Source organism: Oncorhynchus kisutch, linkage group LG21 (assembly GCF_002021735.2).
Source record: "Oncorhynchus kisutch isolate 150728-3 linkage group LG21, Okis_V2, whole genome shotgun sequence".
Taxonomy (NCBI): Eukaryota; Metazoa; Chordata; class Actinopteri; order Salmoniformes; family Salmonidae; genus Oncorhynchus; species Oncorhynchus kisutch.
In genome coordinates this window covers 4,927,411-4,945,668 of record NC_034194.2, presented here as the reverse complement: position 1 = coordinate 4,945,668, position 18,258 = coordinate 4,927,411, and positions in this window count along the sequence as shown.

The window sequence follows — 18,258 nt, the reverse complement described above, 5'->3', positions numbered from 1 at the left end:
ATGTTTTGTCCATTTTCAATATGATTTCATAGGAAGTCAAAAGTCAAAAGTCAAAAACAGCAAACATTTTGAAGAAATTTCACACACCCTTAAAAAAGTGCTTTCTGGACCATTTTTCTAAATTCTTTCAATTTTTGTGTCAATTACACATGTATAAGAACTGTATCAACATACTTAGTCATATTTTACTATCATTATTTTTTTAAAGTTGTGCATAAGGCATATGTTTTGTCCATTTGCAATATGATTTCATAGGAAGTCAAGTCGAAAATGTGTTCTTTTTTTCAAAAACGTATCACCCTCGTAAAAAAGTGCTTTCTGGACCGTTTTTCGAAAATTCTTTCGATTTTTTTTTCCAATTAATCATGTGTAAGAACTGTATGAATATAATTTTGTAAAATGTTATTATCATAATATTTTTTTTTTACTTGTGCATAAGGAATATGTTTTGTCCATTTGCAATATGATTTCATAGGAAGTCAAAAGTCAAAGTCAAAAGTCACTTTTTTTGGGCCAAATGCCATAAGAAATGTCCAAATGCAATATGAAAGATTTGAAAATGCCAAATCAGGATGTTATGTCCATTTTCCATGTACCATCACGAATTTGACATGCTCAAAAATCCTGCAGGAATGCAAAATTCACTGGCCTGATGAACACAGGATGGCCGGGCAGTGATAGTTGTTCCTTTCCATCGCTCGTTGTGTTGACTTCATCATGTCACATTGGTGATGATTCCTCACTGTTTAAACATATTGCAAATGGACAATAGTCACCAGCAAGTCACCGTCCATCAGTCAATTAGATATCATTCTGACACCAAACTGATACAAACTGACACCAAACCCAACTATCCAACTCGTTTAGTAGCCAACAATCACATACTTCAGAGCTGGCCCAAAATTCACAACACCTTCTGTTCAAACCATAATAAAAACGTAAAACGCATAGTTACGTTCTAGCTGCGGGTCCAGTTCTGATGTTATCTGTAGGCCTAGCTGAGGCGACCCCGAATCCCAAGTTTCGGCTCGATAGGTCATTTGGTGCCCGAGCAAGACCCTAATTGGTGCTGAAAATCCACTTTTTTCCATGCCTTGCTATGGGGTCCTTGAATGAGCTATTGGACAGAAACGTTGGGGTCCGTCTATATGGGCCAAGGCAGTCGCATTGCACCTAGTCGTGCGACTCTGGGACATTTCTAAATGTCATCATTTTCGTAATGGTCATTGCAAATGTACGAGGCTGTTTCTAGAGCCAAGTAACTCACCACGCACTATCGACCTGAGGTCTAGAACAGGTTTCTAAAGTTTCAGAACTCTCGGTCTGACGGTTCTTTTTTAGCTTGAACAAAGCTAACTATTGTAGGCACTGTCTGTCTCTAGGCACCCCAATACGTCCCTCCTTCCAAGCTGTGTGTGTGTGTGATTGAGTTTTCTTTGAAATTTTATGGGAAAAATGACTGCTTTACAGTTCATGGGGGTTGCCTAATCACACATGAAGTTTTGGAAATATCTGACTTTTTTAACCCTTCGAAACAGGACCTGTGACACAAATTATGGCACTTCCGGTTGGCACAGGAAGCTATAGGTAAACACATATCCTCATTGGGGTATGCCTTTACAGAATCCTGAGTTTTAAGTGTTTACGTTAAGAACGGATGTCCGAGAAGATCCGGCCCTGCCCCACGGCCCAATGCCGTTCGCAAATTTTACAAAAGTTTTCGGATGTCTAGTAAGGGACCGTACATTTGCAATGTGGTCGGTCTCACTAACCATATGGCGAATATGATTGCAATATGATTGCATATGCCCTCTTGTGGGATTTACCGGGACAGCGGAAAAATGACCAACATTTTATTCTTTTATAAAATGAATGTCTGAGAGAGTTTGTTTGATGACTTCCCGGAAGATCCGGCCCTGCCGCACAGCCCAACGCCGTCCGCGAATTTTACAAACGTTTTCGGACGTCTAGTAAGGGACCGTACATTTGCAATGTGGTCGGTCTCACTAACCATATGGCGAATGTCAAAATGTTCCCTTATGTATGTAATGTTTTGATTCCAAAACATCCAGTGATTTTGCAGAAATACTCATAATAAACATTGATAAAATATGTTTTCTATCAAATACTAATAATAATAATATGCATATATTAGCATCTGGGACAGAGTAGGAGGCAGTTCACTCTGGGCACACTATTCATCCAAAAGTGAAAATGCTGCCCCTATCCCTAAAAGGTTACTACTACTACTACTACTATGTAGCCCAAACTGTTCAGACGCTACAGACAGAAGTTGGCAGATCGGCTGTACCGACTTCAGACGTGTCCCAAGAAGCTTGTTGGGGAGGGGGTCATAGAGCAAAACGGAGAACACCACTTTGTTCGTGAGAGTCTCATCTTTTCACATAGGGGTCATAATAGTTTGTTGGCCATGTCTCATTGACAAACACGACTCTATCTCTGTCACCTTTCACAACGGTTATGAAAGTGCGACATAGGCAGATGTGGTTGATTGAGGTGCATCCAATGCAAAAAGAGATATCGCGAGCTTAAACTGATAGATTTTTATTTCATTATTTCTGTGGGGGCACAAACATCAACCTTAGGGGGTTAATAGTCACACGTACAGGGTTCCTGTATCTTAATGAATCATACATATAATAACACATTACTAGCAAATCAACGCATTTTGCCATAGGGTGGAGAGACATTTTTTTTCAGTTAAAGAAAATTTAGTGAAATTCTACACATTTTGCCATGACTTATTCCATGCTAATATGATATCTGAGTGAGAGTGACTAACAACATTAATGAAGGTCCTCTGGAGGTCAGGACACCTGGGCCTGTGCCCTTCATGCCCGGTCAGTAAATCAGCCATGATAACTACAAGTTTAGATAGCTGGGTAGACTAACTTACCAATCAAAACATTTTTGTTACAATAATGCTTGTTCGAACTCGAACCTAGGCACAGAGAAACACAGCAAGCAGAGGTAAGGTTAAATCCAAATCTTTACTTAAAGTCGTGACAGAAACAAGGCAACTGCACAAGAGTACACTAACAAAACATGAGACCTAAGCACAGATACACGCAACAGAGGAACCTAAATAGCAAGGCAACCAAGTGAACAAAGAAGGTAATCAAACACAGGTGAAACCAATAAGTAATAATCAGGGTAATCTGGAAACTAGAAAACAAGGCAAGGGTGCCCTCCAGCGGTAACCCAAGGAAACAACAATCAAATAAAACAGAAACTGACCATTTTTAGCTGACATGGGCTAATTGAGTGACTGTCAGTGACTGCTGATGCACAACCAAAATTGTACCTTGTGTATTCTACTATTCTAACGCTCAACAGTAGGGACAGTAAGTTGAGACAGACCCCGACCAAGTTCCTTTTTTGGGGGGGGGGGGGGGTACCTAGTCAGTTGAACAACTGACTGCATTCAAATGAAATGTGTCTTCCGCATTTAACCCAACCCTTCTGAATCAGAGAGGTACGGTGCGCTGCCTTAATCAACATCCACGTCATCGGTGCCTGTGGAACAGTGGGTTAACTGTCTTACCCAATGGACAGAACAGTGGGATCGCGGAGATCGGGGGCCCTAGGCGTCCACCATTTGTTGCTTATGACCAGGGCCGTCCACGCGTCTACAGTCAGTTGCTTTAGCCTTACCACTCAAACGAGCCCAATGAAAACATGGTCCGAAGTGTGACTGAAGAATAGAGATACTAGAGAGCCCATCTCCTATTTATACAATGGCCTCTTCTGTGACAGCATCGTCAGCGCCATTGAGGGCTATCTCTATTTTAAAGTAGTCAATGTCTTCTTCTACTTCTATGAGTGTATTGGCAGTTCGTAAATTAATTGAAAAAGTGCATACCACCATCTACTGTGTTGGGGTGTGTATTGTCTAAACAGGTATAAAAGACAAGTTTGGTGATTGAAGATAAAGCAAGCTTTCTGTCACAAACGCCTTCTTTCCAGATTTATGGGCTGAGGCAACATAGTGTTGCTCACAATTAAGGTGGTAGGTACCATAGAGGTCAGAGAGGTAGACCTATAGCTGGAGGGTTGCTGATTTGAATCTCGAGCCATGCGCTAAATAGTCTGAATTAGTTGGAGGGCTGTTGGTTTCAGACCCATCCTACCATTGTTCCCTTTAGCAAGGCACTTAAAGGTCCAATGCAGCCAATTTTATCTCAATAACAAATAACTTCAGAGTAACAATTCTGTACCTTACTGTGACTGTTTTCAATTAAATGGTTAAAAATAAGCAAAAATGTATTCTGAGCAGAGGGCAATTTCTCAAGCAATATTTTTGCTAGGGCTGTCTGGGAGTGGTCAGACTGAAAACTAGCTGTTATTGGCAGAGGTTTTGAACTCTTTTTATTGGTCTATTAACTAATTTACTATCTGGTGATGTCTCCAGGCAGGCCAAAACACCATCCCACCAAAAAACGGCTGAAAGGCATACACTGAATGTGCATTGTCAAAATGTTCACAATTTCACAGTATTATTCCAAATTCATAGTGTGGAAATATACTTAACCCTAAAACTAGATTAAGGGATCTCGAATATGTATTTGTGTTGTCTAGATTTCCAAGAGAAATTAGACAAATAAAACATTTTACACTCTGTCTTTGTGTTGTCTAGATTTCCAAGAGAAATTAGACAAATAAAACATTTTACACTCTGTCTTTCGATCATTTTTCACTACATTCTTAGAATGAAACTTGAAGCAGACTTGTTGTTGTCATTATTTCGTGTCATATATTTTCATATGATTAATCTTTAACATGGCTGAGCTGCTTCGCTGTAATAATCGTGGCCAAGTCATAGAGGTCTCATAATGATTTCGGTAGGATGTGAAGATAATGAATGCCTTTGTCCCTCACCCTGACTCCCCCAGAATGCCTTGCCATAATAAGCGGCTAATCGCTCTTTGCCACTTTCCTCCACTCGTTTTTTAACCTGAGGATAAGAGGACCTGCGGAATCACTCCAAACCTGCTGACTGAAAGCATAATTCATAACTCCCCTGTGCCAACTGCTTTAGCTTCTTGCTCTGTCCGAGACACCGATGACAGTTTGTATGGTGGAGGCTGCTGAGAGGAGGACGGCTCATAGTAATGGCTGGAATGGAGTCAATGGAATGGTACCAACCACATGTTTGATACCATTTCATTTACACTATTCCAGCCTTTATTATGAGCCATCCTCCCTTCAGCAACCTCCACTGCTTTCATACCATTTTGAGTAATATTTTAAGATATTGTACCAAATTAAAACCACAAGCTACGGCTCCGAGGAGCTTGGGTTCAATAACAGTGCCAGGCACTTGTTTTTATATTTTATACAAGTTAAGAATGAGATGCCCATCAGGAAATAATGATTCACCTTGATCATGGTCCGATAAGCAAAGCAAGCATTCCATCAAATACTAATAGTGAATGCTTCCTGTATCTTATTGAAAATATACAGTATGGTCACACTTCAGAAAGGGGAACATATATTGAGGTACTATGTCCTTGTTAGTCCCACATAAAGACCGCTTACCAAGAGTCTGTTTCTTGAGTATTTTTCTCTATATTAAGTAGTAATATGCCTTGATTATAGGTTCTTAAGGATTGGCCAGTAGTACATGAATTATCATTTTTGAATAACAAAACAATTAAGGCGTAATATATGGCTAATAAGACATAATAATAACCTTAAGGTCTCTTTTGATAGCATTTTTGTTTTTTGTCGAGCTTTTGTAAGCTTATTAAGTATTGATTTTGAATATATTGATCCACAGTATTGTAAGACTGGCTAGTCAGTTTGTTTGCTAAGACAACTGAGAGGGTAGCTAACTAGCTGTTGTTTGTATTTTAATAAAAACAGATTAACTGGCTTGGAGATGGCAAAAGCTTTTTGAAATTGAGCGGATCTCTCGAGTGGTTACTCCAAGGTGAACTTTTCCAGGAACTGATGTGCAGTGAGCCTTTGGCACCCTAACGGCACCAAGCTGGCATCCCCTAGGTGGGTGCTCTATGATGTTGGAGGAGTAGTTTACCACAGCGCCTACAGAGAGGCTGGGGATGGCTAAGGGGTGCCCTGATCAATGGCTTCAGCCCTGGCTTCCTGATGTGTATACAAAACATTATTCTTTACATGACTTAGACTGACCAGTTGAATCCAGGTGAAAGCTATGATCCCTTATTAATATTCACATGGAAAAGTACACAGACCCACTTCAAAAGGAGCCATCATCGACTCAGTGGGTTTTGTCCAACATGTCTCTGGACCTACTCACTGTATCAGTAATACTGTGGACCTAGTTTTGTCCCATGGAATAAATGTTGTGGATCTTAATGTTTTTCCTCATAATCCTGGACAATCGGACCACCATTTTATTACGTTTGCAATTGCAAATAATGTGCTCAGACCCCAACCAGGGAACATCAAAAGTTGTGCTATAAATTCACAGACAACACAAAGATTCTTTGGTGTCCTTCCAGACTCCCTCTGTCTACCCAAGGACGTCAGAGGACAAAAATCAGATAACCACCTAACTGAGGAACTCAATTTAACATTGCGCAATACCGTAGATGCAGTTGCACACCTAAAAACTAAAAACATTTCTCATAAGAAACTAGCTCCCTGGTATACAGAAAATACCCGAGTTCTGAAGCAAGCTTCCAGAAAATTGGAACGGAAATGGCGTCGCACCAAACTGGAAGTCTTTCGACTAGCTTGGAAAAACAGTACCGTGCAGTATCAAAGAGCCCTCACTGCTGCTCGATCATCCTATTTTTCCAACTTAATTGAGGAAAATTATAACAATCCAAAATGTCATTTTGATACTGTCGCAAAGCTAACTAAAAAGCAGCCATTCCCCAAGAGAGGATGGCTTTCACTTCAGCAGTAACAAATTCATGAACTTTTGAGGAAAAGATCATGATTATTAGAAAGCAAATTACGGACTCCTCTTTAAATCTGCGTATTCCTTCAAAGCTCAGTTGTCCTGAGTCTGCACAACTCTGCCAGGACCTAGGATCAAGAGAGACACTCAAGTGTTTTAGTACTATATCTCTTGACACAATGATGAAAATAATCATGGCCTCTAAACCTTCAAGCTGTATACTGGACCCTATTCCAACTAAACTACTGAAAGAGCTGCTTCCTGTGCTTGGCCCTCCTATGTTGAACATAATAAACGGCTCTCTATCCACCGGATGTGTACCAAACTCACTAAAAGTGACAGTAATAAAGCCTCTCTTGAAAAAGCCAAACCTTGACCAAGAAAATATAAAAAACTTGCGGCCTATATCGAATCTTATATTCCTCTCAAAATGTTTAGAAAAGGCTGTTGAGCAGCAACTCACTGCCTTCCTTAAGACAAACAATGTATACGAAATGCTTCAGTCTGGTTTTAGACCCCATCATAGCATTGAGACTGCACTTGTGAAGATGGTAAATTACCTTTTAATGGCATCAGACCGAGGCTTTGCGTCTGTCCTCGTGCTCCTAGACCTTAGTGCTGCTTTTGATACCATCGATCACCAGATTCTTTTGGAGAGATTGGAAACCCAAATTGGTCTACACGGTACAAGTTCTGGCCTGGTTTAGATATTATCTGTAGGAAAGATATCAGTTTGTTTCTGTGAATGGTTTGTCCTCTGATAAATCAACTGTAAATGTTGGTGTTCCTCAAGGTTCCGTTATAAGACCACTATTGTTTTCACTATATATTTTACCTCTTGGGGATTTTATTCGAAAACATAATGTTAACTTTTACTGCTATGCGGATGACACACAGCTGTACATTTCAATGAAACATGGGGAAGCTCCAAAATTGCCCTCGCTAGAAGCCTGTGTTTCAGACATAAGGAAGTGGATCGCTGCAAACTTTCTACTTTTAACCCCGGACAAAACAGAGATGCTTGTTCTAGGTCCCAAGAAATAATTCTGTTGAATCTGACAATTAATCTTAATGTTTGAACAGTCATCTCAAATAAAACTGTGAAGGACCTAGGCGTTACTCTGGACCCTGAACATATCAAGACTGTTTCAAGGACAGCTTTTTTCCATCTACGTAACATTGCAAAAATCATAAACTTTCTGTCCAAAAATGATGCAGAAAAATGAATCCGTGCTTTTGTTACTTCTAGGTTAGACTACTGCTATGCTCTACTTTCCGGCTACCCGGAAAAAGCACTAAATAAACTTCAGTTAGTGCTAAATACGGCTGCTAGAATCCTGACTAGAACCAAATAGTTTGATCGTATTACTCCAGTGCTAGCCTCCCTACACAGGCTTCCTGTCAAGGCAAGGGCTGATTTCAAGGTTTTACTGCTAAGCTACAAACCATTACATGGGCTTGCTCCTACCTATCTCTCTGATTTGGTCCTGCCATACATACCTACACGTATGCTACGGTCAGAAGACGCAGGCCTCCTAATTGTCCCTAGAATTTCTAAGCAAACAGCTGGAGGCAGGGATTCTCCTATAGAGCTCCATTTGTATGGAATGGTCTGCCTACCCATGTGAAAGACTCAAACTCGGTCTCCACCTTTATGTCTTTACTGAAGACTCATCTCTTCAGTGGGTCATTTGATTGAGTGTAGTCTGGCTCAGGAGTGTGAAGGTGAACGGAAAGGCTCTTGAACAACGAACCACCCTCGCTGTCTCTGCCTGGCCGGTTCCCCTCTTTCCACTGGGATTCTCTGCCTCTAACCCTATTACAGGGGCTGAGTCACTGGCTTACTGGTGCTCTTTCATGCCGTCCCTAGTAGGGGTGCGTCCCACTTGAGTGGGTTGAGTCACTGATGTGATCTTCCTGTCTGGGTTGGCGGCCCCCTTGGGTTGTGCCGTGGCGGAGATCTTTGTGGGCTATACTCTGCCTTGTCTCAGGATGGTAAGTTGGTGGTTGAAGATATCCCTCTAGTGGTGTGGGGGCTGTACTTTGGCAAAGTGGGTGGGGTTATATCCTTCCTGTTTGGCCCTGTCCGGGGGTATCATCGGATCGGGCCACAGTGTCTCCTGACCCCTCCTGTCTCAGCCTCCAGAATTTATGCTGCAGTAGTTTATGTGTCGGGGGGCTAGGGTCAGTTTGTTATATCTGGAGTACTTCTCCTGTCTTATCCGGTGTCCTGTATGAATTTAAGTATGCTCTCTCTAATTCTCTCTTTCTCTCGGAGGACCTGAGCCCTAGGACTACCTGGCATAGGACTACCATGCCAAAGGACTACCTGGCATGTTGACTACTTGCTGTCCCCAGTCCACGTGGCCGTGCTGCTGCTCCAGTTTGAACTGTTCTGCCTGTGATTATTATTTCTTTGACCATGCTGGTCATTTATGAACATTTGAACATCTTGGCCATGTTCTGTTATAATCTCCACCTGGCACAGCCAGAAGAGGACGAGCCACCCCTCATAGCCTGGTTCCTCTCTAGGTTTTGTCCTTTCTAGGGAGTTTTTCCTAGCCAACGTGCCTCTACACCTGCATTGCTTGCTGTTTGGGGTTTTAGGCTGAGTTTCTGTACAGCACTTTGAGATATCAGCTGATGTACGAAGGGCTATATAAATACATTTGATTTGATATGCTTTGCACAACAACAAAACACTTAATAAGGCAACTGCTTTGAAACATTCACCTCTGACGGTAAATAATGTACTTACATTCAGTAATCTTGATCTGATTTGTCATCCTGAGGGTCCCAGAGATAAAATACATTTTTATATCCTAACACGATACATGTTGTACATAGCGTTTTGCATGAATTCCAAGTCTTTCAGCTTGCAACAAAACAATTTATGAAATCTAATTGACAAAACATTGATTAACTTCTTGACGCACCCATCCCTTTAGCGGGATCATTTTCATCAACACGCGCTGAATTGCAGTGCGCCAAATTCAAATTAAATTACTAAAAAGATGTAATTTTCATGAAATCACAAGTACAATATAGCAAACCACAGCTTAGCTTGTTGTTAATCCACCTGGTGTGTCAGATTTCAATACAGCTTTTCGGAGAAAGCATAACAAACTTTTATGTAAGAACATCTCTCTCAGTAGACAAAATATTACAAACACTAACAGCCAAGTAGATTGGTCACGAAAGTCAGAAAAGCAATAGATTAAATCGCTTATCTTCGGATGTTTGCACTCACGAGACTCCCAGTTACACAATACATGTTCCTTTTGTTCCATAAAGATGATTTTTATATCCAAAATACCTCCATTTGTTTGGCGCGTTATGTTCAGATATCCACAGACTCAAGCGGTCACGACATCGCAGATGAAAATTCCAAATAGTATCCGTAATGTCCACAGAAACATTTTCTATAATCAATCTTCAGGTTGTTTTTAAAATATATAATTGATAATATATCAACCGGGACTGTCACTTTTTCAATAGGAGAGGGAGAGACAATGGCTGCCCCACTCTGTTGCGCAAGCAAAACTCTGCTAACACCCAGCTATCCACTGACGCAACGTTATTTTCTCTCGCTCATTTTTAAAATAAAAGCCTGAAACTATGTCTAAAGACTGTTGACACCTTGAGGAAGCCATAGGAAAAGGAATCTGGTTGATATCCCTTTAAGTGGAGGCAAGGCATCCAATGGAACAGAGAGGTTTCGCCTGCAATATCAATATCAGTTCTGTTATACTCACAGACAATATTTGGACAGTTTTGGAAACTTTAGAGTGTTTTCTATCCTAATCTGACAATTATATGCATATAATATGCATATTCTAGTTTCTGGGTCTGAGAAATAGGCAGTTTCAAATGGGCACATTTTTTTTTGTTGCCAAAAACGAAAATCCTGTCCCCTACACTCAAGAGGTTAACCTGGTCAAGTTCTGTTTCTGTGCAAGCTTCAGACACTCTAGAAGGCAACCACACCTGTTTCATCGTTCTACATTATGTATTGGCTACACAACAGGTCAAATTGCCAATGAAGGTTGGCCATCATTACACACCAATGAGACGAGCGGTGTTCACTTGATTGACAGTGTCTTGGTACAATGACCACCTATCGTTTTGAAACATAGCTAGCTAGATAGCCAATGAGAAACAGACACCTCACAAGTCCTCAACTGGCAGCTTCATGAAATAGTACCCGCATAACACCAGTCTCAATGTCAAGAGTGAACAGGTGACTCCGGGATGTTTTACATATGTATACACAGTAACAGTCAAAAGTTTGAACACACCTACTCATTCTAGGGCTTTTCTTTATTTTTACTATTTTCTACATTCTAGATCAATAGTGAAGAAATAAAAAACTATGAAATAACACATATAGAATCATGTATTAACCAAAAAAGTGTTATACAAATACTTCTTCAAAGTAGCCAATATAAGATTAGTAAAGATTAGCAAACTATCTAACAATAGCAAGCTAGATAGTTAGGGAACTTGGCTAGCAAGGACACATTCAGATCTCACCTCGTGGGGCATCAATGATCATTAGAAAGGTGAGTGATCAGCCCAGAACTACACGGCAGGACCTGGTCAATGACCTGAAGAGAGCTGGGACCACAGTCTCAAAGAAAACCATTAGTAACACACTACGCCATCATGAATTAAAATCCTGCAAGGTCCCCCTGCTCAAGCCAGCGCATGTCTAGGCCCGTCTGATGTTTGCCAATGACCATCTGGATGATCCAGAGGAGGAATGGGAGAAGGTCATGTGGTTTGATGAGACAAATATAGAGCTTTTTGGTCTAAACTTCACTCGCCGTGTTTGGAGGAAGAAGAAGGATGAGTACAACCCCAAGAACACCATCCCAACCGTGAAGCATGGAGGTGGAAACATCATTCTTTGGGGATGCTTTTCTGCAAAGGGGACAGGATGAGTGCACCGTACTGAGGGGAGGATGGATGGGGCCATGTATCACGAGATCTTGGCCAACAACCTCCTTCCCTCAGTAAGAGCATTGAAGATGGGTCGTGGCTGGGTCTTCCAGCATGACAACGACCCGAAACACACAGCCAGGGCAACTAAGGAGTGGCTCCGTAAGAAGCATCTCAAGGTCCTGGAGTGGCCTAGCCATTCTCCAGACCTGAACCCAATGGAAAATCTTTGGAGGGAGCTGAAAGTTTGTATTGCCCAGCGACAGCCCCAAAACCTGAAGGATCTGGAGAAGGTCTGTATGGAGGAGTGGCCCAAAATCCGTCCCACATCAGACTAGAGGCTTCATTCCACGTTCTACTGACTGTTGACATCTAGTGGAAGGCGTAGGAAGTGCGAACAGATCCATATCTTACTGGGATGTGAATAGGCGATGAGTTGAAAATCAACCAGCCCCAGAATTTCAACTTCCTGTTTGGAAGTTTGCCTGCCAAATGAGTTATGTTATACTCACAGACATAATTCAAACTGTTTTAGAAACTTCAGAGTGTTTCCTACAATAATACTAATATAATAATATGCATATATTAGCATCTGGGACAGAGTAGGAGGCAGTTCACTATGGGCACGCAATTCATTCAAAGTGAAAATGCTGCCACCTATCCCAAAAAGTTAAGGAATTAATTCACAACAAAATTAGATGTTGTATTTTGAAAGAAGATTATTGCATTAATGTTATGTTGGAACGTGTACTATATAGCAGATTCATTGAGTATACTGGTGAACGTCATTGAAATAATACTTCTATGTAAATGTAAAAAGCCCCCATTAACATCAACAGGGCTGTAGTGGAGCAGGTTCAAGAGTTTCAAGTTCCTTGGTGTCCACATCACCAACAAACTATTTTTTAAATTTAACTTGGCAAGTCTTAAGAACAAATTCTTATTTACAATGATGGCCCAGGAACAGTGGATAACTGCCTCGCTAACCTCTCTAGGGCGTGTGGGACGGTAGCGTCCCACCTGGCCAACATCCAGTGAAATTGGAGAGCGCCAAATTCAAAAACAGAAATACTCACTATAAAAATTTATAAAACATACAAGTGTTAAACATCGGTTTAAAGATTAAGTTCTTGTTAATCCAACCACGGTGTCAGAAGGCTAAGCATAAAATGCGATTATCTGAGAACAGCGCCCAGCAGACAAATCATTACAAACAGTTACCAGCCAAGTAGAGGAGTTACACAAGTCCGAAATAGCGATAAAATGTATTACTTACCATTAATGATCTTCATATGGTTGCACTCACAAAACTCCAATTTACTCAATAAATGTTTGTTTTGTTCGATAAAGTCCCTCTTTATATCCAAAAACCTCCGTTTTGTTCGCACGTTTTGTTCAGTAATCCACAGGCTCATAGGCAGTCAAAACAGGCAGACGAAAAATCCGAAAAGTATCAGTAAAGTTCGTAGAAACATGTCAAACGATGTTTTAAATCAATCCTCGGGTTGTTTTTAGTCATAATAATCAATCATTTCAACCGGACAAAAGCTTCGTCAATATAAAAAAGAAAACAAGAAAGGCGCGCTCTCGGTCCTGCGCATGAAAAACCTCTGGGACACTGCAGTGCCGCTCATTCTGAGTGTCCTTACTCCCTCATTTTTCAGAATACAAGCCTGAAACAATTTCTAAAGACTGGTGATATCTAGTGGAAGCAGTAGGAAGTGCAATTTGAGTCCTAAATCAATGGAATCTGTATAGGCAGTCAATGGAAAACTACAAACAATTAAAAATCCCACTTCCTGGATGGATTGTTCACCTGCCATAACAATTCTGTTATGCTCACAGACATTATTTTAACAGTTCTGGAAACATTGAGTGTTTTCTATCCAAATCTACCAATTATATGCATATCCTAGCTTCTTGGCCTGAGAAACAGGCAGTTTACTTTGGGAACGCTTTTCATCCAGAGGTGAAAATAGTGCCCCCTAATCTAATGTCAGCTCGGGGATTCGATCTAGCAACCTTTCAGTTACTGGCCCAACGCTCTAACCACTGCCTACCTGCTGACCCAACTATCATGGTCCAAACACACCAAGACAGTTGTGAAGGCACAACAACCCCCCCCCCCCCCCATGAGACTGAAAATATTTGGAATGGGTCCCCATGCACCGTCGAGAGCATCATGGCCAGTTGCATTACCACCATCCGAGACTTCAGTCACCCAAGTCATAGACTGTTTTCTCTGCTACCTCACGGCAAGCGGTCCCAGAGCGCCAATTCTTTTACCAAAAGGGTCCTTAACAGCTTCTATCCCCAAGCCATTAGACGGCTGAACAATTAATCAAATGGCCACCATATTATTTACATTGACCCCCCCCTTCATTTGTTTTGTACGCTGCTGCTGCTACTCACTGTTTATTATCTATGCATAGTCACTTCACCCCTACCTACATGTACAAATTACCTCAACTAAGCTGTAGCCCCGCACACTACCGGTACTGAGTCTTTGTAGTATTTTTTACTTTAGTTTATTTGGAAAATATTTTCTTAACTATTCTTGGTTCAGGGCTTGTAAGTTAGCATTTCACGGTAAGGTCTACACTTTTTGAATTCAGCGCACGTAAAAAATAAAGTTTGATTTGATTTGGTATGTGATCATGTGTCAGTAATTCCTCTCAAATCAAATCAAATTTTACTTGTCACATACATGTTATTGCGGGCGTAGCAAAATGGTTGTGTTTCTAGCTCCAACAGTGCAGTAATATCTAACAGGTAATATCTAACAATATACACAATCTAAAGTAAAGGAATGGAATTAAGTATATATAAATATTTGGACGAGCAATGTCCAAGTGGCATGTACTAAGATACAGTGGAATAGGACAGAATGCAGTATATACAGTTCAAGTCGGAAGTTCACATATACATAGGTTGGAGTCATTAAAACTCGTTTTTCAACCACTCCACAAGTCAGTTAGGACATCTACTTTGTGCATGACACAAGTAATTTTTCCAACAATTGTTTACAGATAGATTATTTCACTTATAATTCTCTGTATCACAATTCCAGTGGGTCAGAGGTTTACATACGCTAAGTTGACTGTGCCTTTAAACAGCTTGGAAAATTCCAGAAAATTATGTCATGGCTTTAGAAGCTTCTGATAATCTAATTGACATCATTTGAGTCAATCGGAGGTGTACTTGTAGATGTATTTCAAAGCCTACCTTCAACCTCAGCAATTTCCAAATGCCTGAAGGTACCACGTTCATCTGTACAAACAATAGCACGCAAGTATAAACACCATGGGACCACGCAGCCGTTATACCGCTCAGGAAGGAGACTGTTCTGTCTCCTAGAGATGAATGTACTTTTTTGCTAAAAGTGCAAATCAATCCCAGAATGACTGCAAAGGACCTTGTGAAGATGCTGGAGGAAACAGGTACAAAAGTATCTGTATCCACAGTAAAACGAGTCCTGTATTGACAGTACCTGAAAGGCCGCTCATCCAGGAAGAAATGTCCTCTATAACAAAAAGAACTGTTTGGCAATAATGACCATCGTTGTGTTTGGAGGAAAAAGGGAGATGCTTGCAAGCCGAAGAACACCATCCCAACAGTGAAGCACGGGGGGTGGCAGCATCATGTTGTGGGGGAGCTTTGGTGCAGGAGGGACTGGTGCACTCCACAAAATAGATGGCATCATGAGGGTGGAAAATTCTGTGGATATATTGAAGAAACATCTCAAGACATCAGTCAGGAAGTTAAAGCTTGGTCGCAAATGGGTCTTCAAATGGACAATGTCCCCAAGCATACTTCCAAAGTTGTGGCAAAATGGATTAAGTCAAGGTATTGGAGTGGCCAACACAAAGCCCTGACCTCAATCCTATAGAAAATGTGTGGGCAGAACTGAAAAAGCATGTGTGAGTAAGCAGGCCTACAAACCTGACTCATTTACACCAGCTCTGTCAGGAGGAATGGGAAGCTTATGGAAGGCTACCCGAAATGTTTGACCCAAGTCAAACAATTTAAATTCAATGCTAGCAAATACTAATTGAGTGTATGTAAACCTCTTACCCACGGGGAATGTGATGAAATAAATAAAATCTGAAATAAATAATTCTCTCTACTATTATTCTGCCATTTCACATTCTTAAAATAAATTGGTGATCCTAACTGACCCAAGACAGGGAATTTTTACCAGGATTAAATGTCAGGAATTGTGAAAAACTTTGGCTAAGGTGTATGTATTCCATCCTAATGGAAACCCAGAGTTTTTTTTTCTTGGAATAGAAACAACATAATAGTAATCAAATGAATTAAGCAAAATTTCTTAAAATCAGTCCCATCTACATTGTTTTTACAAAAAAAAATATTGTCTAGTACAGGCTATCGAATGGTTCTCAAAGATGTCCTCTGGAGGTCAAACTAGCATTAACGAGCATTAATGGTAACAGTGGTTGGCACATTAAGAATGTGCCATAGAATTCTGCGGCACCACTTTAAAAGGACAAACCACTGTAGGTGTGAGCTTGGGTATGTGTGAAGACAAATCCCCCCAACTTGCAATGTATTAGGTACTCTAAAGTTTTACATTTCTAACTCCATACCTCATGCAACTGCAAAGTGTCGGATGAAGCATATACTGTACAGCAGGTATTTCCAAACATGGGTATGCGGTGATTCACATTTTCAAAAGACCATGTATATTTTCCAACTGGTTATACATTTGGGTGAGTTTTTTTTCTTGCCTGAGTAGCCTCGTTTCACTGCCCCCCAAAAAATTCAACCATTTAGTGTTCAGCGAAATAACATCACAATGTCAAATACAGGTAGCCTAGTCAAAAAATGAACATTCAATCACATTAACCATTTCTTTCTCGCCGTAGCTGCTGCTCATGTTGGTATCTGTACTGATGCTGCAAAATACATGACTGGGAGACATTGTGGAGTGGTAACGCGCGTGCAAGCAGTTGCTCCCAACCCCACTTGGGTACACATTTTGGACACTACAGTGAAAATGGTTAACTTTGTTAACTTCTTGACGCACCCATCCCATTAAGCGGGATCATTTTCATCAACATCCGCTGAATTGCAGAGCGCCAAATTCAAATTAAATTACTAAAAATATTTAATTTTCATGAAATCACAAGTGCAATATAGCAAAACACAGCTAACCTCCATTTGTTTGACGTGTTATGTTAAGAAATCCACAAGCTCGAGCGGTCACGACATCGCAGACGAAAATTCCAAATATTATCCATAAAGTGCGTAGAAAGATGTCAAATGTTTTTTTAATCAATACTCAGGTTGTTTTTATAATATATAATCAATACTATGTCAACCGGAATGTAGCTTCTTCCATAGTCGAGAGAGATAATGGCTGTTGCGCAAGAAAAACTCCCAGCCCAGCCATCCACTGACACTCGCTCATTTTTCCACATAAAAGCCTGAAACTAGATCTAAAGACTGTTCACAGCTTGAGGAAGCCATAGGAAAAGGAATCTGGTTGATATCCCTTTACATGGAGGCAAGGCATCCAATGGAACAGAGAGCTTTCAGGAAAAACAGCACTTCCTTGTTGGATTTTCCTCAGGTTTTCGCCTGCAATATATGTTCTGTTATACTCACAGACAATATTTTGACAGTTTTGGAAACTTTAGAGTGTTTTCTATCCTAATCTGAAGTTAAAGCAAGGTCCCTGAACTCTCATGTATTTTCTGCACTATGCAATGATATGGGCAGCAACCATGTCATGCTTTTACAATATACAGAAGTGCGCTGGTTATCAAGGGGAAAACTAGTGACACTTTTTTTAAATTGTGAGACAAGCTTAAAGTTTACTTTACTGACCATCATTTTCACTTGTCTTACCACTTGCATGATGACGAGTTTCTCACACGACTGGCCTATCTGGGTGATGCTTTTTCTTGCCTGAGTGATCTGAATCTAGGATTACAGGGACACTCCGCAACTATATTCAATGTACGGGACAAAATTGAGGCTATGATTAAAATGTTGGAGCTCTTCTCTGTCTCCATTAACAAGGACAACACACAGATCTTTCCATCATTGTATGATTTTTTGTGTCCAAATGAACTCAAGGTTATGGACAATGTCAAATGTGATACAGCGAAGCACCTGAGTGAGTCGGGTGCACAATTACCCAGGTACTTTCCAGATGACGGATGACACCAACAACTAGATTCGTTATCCCTTTCATGCCCTGTCTCCAGTCAACTTACCTATATCTGAACAAGAGAGCCTCATCGAAATTGCAACAAGCGGATCTGTGAAAATGTAAATTAAATCAGAAAGCCACTGCCAGATTTCTGGATTGGGCTGCGCTCAGAGTATCCTACCTTGGCAAATCGCGCTGTTAAGACACTGATGCCCTTTGCAACCACGTACCA